Source organism: Lygodium microphyllum, chromosome 18, assembly GCF_053477565.2.
Source record: "Lygodium microphyllum isolate KBCC chromosome 18, Lygodium_microphyllum_v1.1.10, whole genome shotgun sequence".
Classification (NCBI taxonomy): domain Eukaryota; kingdom Viridiplantae; phylum Streptophyta; class Polypodiopsida; order Schizaeales; family Lygodiaceae; genus Lygodium; species Lygodium microphyllum.
The window spans coordinates 118,464,743-118,469,498 of NC_141152.1; positions in this window are offsets into that span (position 1 = coordinate 118,464,743).

Consider the following 4,756-nt stretch of genomic DNA (forward strand, 5'->3'; position numbering starts at 1 on the left):
GGCAGCAAAGGATCCAAGCCATCATAACTTGTTAAGAGAAATTTTCGTTAAGGATTCAAATCCAAAACTCAAGACTAAGTATTAAGATTTCGTCATAAATGAGGAGCTTTCCTATTACAAGACAAGACTATGTATTCCTACAAGTCAGAACTCAAAAGGAAAATACTCTGGGAAGCTCATGATTCCCCATTTTTGGGTCATCCTGGTTATGCTAAGACTCTTAATACAATCAAAAGAAGCTTCTATTGGGAAAGACTCAAGGGTGATGTTCTCAAGTATATCACTAAATGCCTAAACTGCTAACGAATTGAGGTTGAGCATGTCAAGTTGTCAGGGAAGCTCCAACCACTTGACATCCCTCAAATGAAATGGGAGTATATTAGCATGGACTTCATAGTTGGATTAACCCTAGTACAAGGAGGATACAACTCCATAATGGTAGTAATTGATATACTAACAAAAGTTATACACCTTATTCATGTAAAAACTAGTTACAAGGCTTTCGATATCGCCAGGCTTTTCATTAATGAAATTTTCAGGTTACATGGATTACCCCAAAGAATCATCAGTAATCGTGATTCTCTCTTCACCTCAAAATTTTGGAAGAGTTTTTTTAAAGCTCTAGGAACCCAGTATTGCTTACCATCCCCAAGCAGATGGTCAAACATAGTGGGTCAACCAAGTTATTGAAGACATATTGAGAGCTTATTGTAATAGGGAATCCAAACGGCGGATCCAATACCTACCCTTAGTTGAATTTGCCTACAATGCATCATACCATCAAAGTATTCAAATGACTCCTTTTCAGGCACTATATGGGCAAAATTGTCTTACACCTTTAAATTTTTTCGATCCTACCCTATGGGTAGAGAAGCATCTAGGCAAATGCTAGAAGAAATGGATCATCAAGTGAAAACTATAAGGCAAAATATTCAAGCCGCTAAGGATTGACAGAAGGCATATGCCGATCAACAAAGGCAAGAATGCATCTTCAAAGAAGATGACATGGTTTTCCTACGAGTTCGCCCAAAGAAAAGTTCCTTATCTTTGGGGGAATTCAAGAAGCTAAGTCCCAGGCTTTGTGGGCCATATAAGGTGCTAAAGTGTCTAGGACCAAATGCCTACAAGCTACAACTCCCTAATAACTTGAAAGTACATAATGTATTTCATGTTAGTTTGTTGAAAGCTTATGTTCCTAACCCAGACCATGTGCTTAACAACCAACAAATTGTAGTGCCCAGTCAAGGAGTCCTTGAACTTCAACTAGAAAAGATACATAACATGTAGGAGAAGACTCTAAGAAGCAAAACCCTTAAGAGAGTATCTCGTTCAATGGAAAGACTACCCTAAAGAGGATGCCACTTGGATTGACTATGAATCACTATGTAATCAATATCCTTAGTTTCATTCGAGATGAGGACATCTCGATTCCTCTAAGGGGGAGAGGATGTGATATCTTGATTTTAATTTCAAATATTCCCAACTTCTCACAAAATGGACTTTAAGAACTCTAAATCATTAAATATAGAAGATCTCAAGAAAAATGACCCAAGGATTGTAACTCGATATTTTCTCAGATTAACAAAGACTATAGCCATCCATCACACAAAAGTTACCGTGTAAACAAGAGTTGTCAATCATAAGTCGAATTTGACCAAACATGTTTAAAACATGGCAAGTAGGATAAGTCACAAAAGCTTTAAGCTTTAAAGCTTAAAACTTTATGGAAAAAGAAGAAGAATAAGAGAAAGATGTTGTGAATAGGTTGCCCCCCATTTTTTATGGAAAAAATGGTGCACGGTCTTCACCAATTTTGGCATCTTTGATTTTGGACCGAAAAGCATGAATTCACCTTCAGATTTTTAGCCATTGACTCCAACAATCTCCCCCTCTTCTCAGTTCGACGAGAGGCTTGGATTGAAGCAAGATCATTTGAGAGCCATGCGAATCAGTCATGACATCTTTGGTAGCCTCTCTGGACCTCAAATATAATATCGCCAGCATCAGATTGCATCTTGAAAGCTTCATATTGCTGATTTTTCCAAGATCCTTTCCTTAAAGAGCTTTTCTTCTTAGCCATAACCCTTCTTCTTCAATTTAGCTATAAACACGAGGCATGGGGAGTTCTTAAGAGCAATTAGAGCAAGAGGGGAGAGGCCCTTCTCAAGAGTATAGAGCAAGAGGGAGAAGGGCAAGAAAAGCGCGAGCACGGGAATTTCTTGTCACAAAGACAAGGAGGATACTCTGCGATCTCTTGAATTCAAATCATCCATCCTTTCTATCATATTTCTCTATAGAATCAAGACTCTTCTCGATTTCTCTAAATTCTTGGTGATCACCTTCTCCCATCAATCAAAAATTTTGTCAATCTAATTATCCCCAAGATCCTTCGCCAAAAATCCCTATTTCAATCTTGTGATTAAAGACATGACCCCAAAGAAGAAAGTCACAAAGGTCGTGGAGGCAGAAGCTACCAATAATGGTGTAGACACAATTACTACAAATGGAATGGTGAGTACATGGATTACAAATGAAGCTATGAATACCATCAACCAAGCGCCCATCATGTTTAGGTACTATATTTTTATAATAAAGGTAGCAAATAGGCCATCATCCCATGAATTGGCAACAAAAAGGTGCAGTCCTAAAATAGGTTTCTTTTCAATTTCTTCATATAATCTTTTTAATATAATTCTTAACCACGAATTCCAAGGGGTAACTTGGATATGTACAAGATGAACCTAAGCAAGTACAAGGAAGGTACGGTGTCCCTAAAAAGATTTAATATTTTTTATTTTATGTTGATCAAATGAAATCTTTGATGGGTAATCACATACGCTAATCCTCGATATATAAGAGACTTTGAGATAAAATTGCCAAAGGATACTATTTGTAATTAAACTAACCAATATTTTCCTTTATTGTGGGCAAGGACCCACAAAACTCCAAGGGAGTTATTCTCAAGTATAAAATTCTTGTTTAGGTTCAATCCAAACCCAAGGAAGGGGGAATACAAGAAGATTATTGGAAGGTATTACCACTTATGCTAATTTTGCCACTTATGCTAGTTCGTTTTGATATTGTTAAGGTATTGCCACTTACACTAATTTTGCCACTTATGCTAATTTATCTCGATGTTATTATTTTTTGAAAGAAAAGATTTATCTTGGAAATAAACACGTTAAAAGTTTATGTATAATGCATTCGAAATAAGGTGTTTGTGATTGCAAGCTAGGTATTGATCTTTCCTAAAATCATTAGGCTAAAAGATGAATGATTGAGTATAGATCACTGACTAAGGCAGTATTTCGATGAGCATAGAATGCCAACTAAGGCAGTGTTCTTTATGGTGCTAGACCTCCCCGAGACTAGTGTGAATAAAACCTACTCCAAGGGTTTTTTTTTTTGTTTGTGTTAGTGAGAATAAACCAATCATGACGTGAAAGGTCTTGTCGAAACTCCAGTCGATAGGAGGAGGTGAGGATACTGGGGGCTCTAGTCATCTTTGGTCATAAACTCCATAGGTTCTTACAAACTTCCAGTTACCCTTCGATTTCCAGACTGTGTCTTTGAAGTTCCAATACTAGTTAGGAAACAAAACTTGGAGAGAATAATACCTTCGAATAAGAAAATATTTGTAAAAGGTTATTTTCTTGAAAGAAACTATTAAGAAGGAATTGCTTTACACTATTTCTGTGTTGTGAATTAAGGGTGTGTAACAAATTTGTATCAGGAGATAATTCAAAGAAGTTGTTTTTATATGTTTAACCTAAAGTGATACGTAATTAGGTAACTAAAACTACTCTCTCGAGGGAAGCAAGAGGATAGACCCCCAACGGATTCAGGCCTATGGCTGGGTAGTCTCAGTTTGTCGAGAGCTTTCGTAAGAAGGAATAAAAATCACACGATGGACCATTAGAAACCAGAAAGCCTAACTCGCATCACTTTAGAACCCCAAGCAAAATGGATTAAAAGTGTCCTACTTCTCCCATTCACGTTGAACCTAGCACAACATAAGTCCATTTCAGTTAGCAAATTCCTTATAGGGAATGGAATCTCAAACCATTAATACTAATCAGCTGTTAGTAATAGATTTGACCAGAAAGACTCAGATTCATCCTCGTGGAAACGGCCAGAACTTCCACTGCAAGGTAGACTCAAGCGAGCCTAGTTAGCAAACTCTGAGGGTTTTCATCAAAATCCCAGACAACGCTTCCTAAAACATCTCTTGATGGGCTACTAAGAACGTACCGCCAAGGAAAGCTCAGGCAAGCACATTACAATGTAGTAGGTTAGCGACTAGCTCCGGATCTTCATCAAATTATGCTTGGCCTATCCCACATGGACTTCATGCTTTGATTTTGTGAGGGGGGAGGGTGAGAGCTATGTTTGTGCTTTGTTGTATATTTTATTTGTAGCAACTTGATGCTCTTTATGGATTCTATTTGTGTAGATCAGTTCGTGGATTTGACGAGCTAGCTAGCCTAATTGAGTCCATGATTCGTAGGTCAAATATTAAAGTCCACTCCCTTGTCAATAAGAGCATGAACAACATGTTCTCTTTTTGCTATAAATTTGACCCTATGATAGGTAGGTGGTATTATCTCATCGTCTTTTGGGACTATGTCAATAACCCCAATCTTTCAAATGTATATCTTGGACTCCTATAGCTGCACTACCAAATGTGAATTTTGTATTATTGTGGCTCTTTTATACAATGCTATTGTTATCACATTCAAGGTTAGAGTTTTTCATT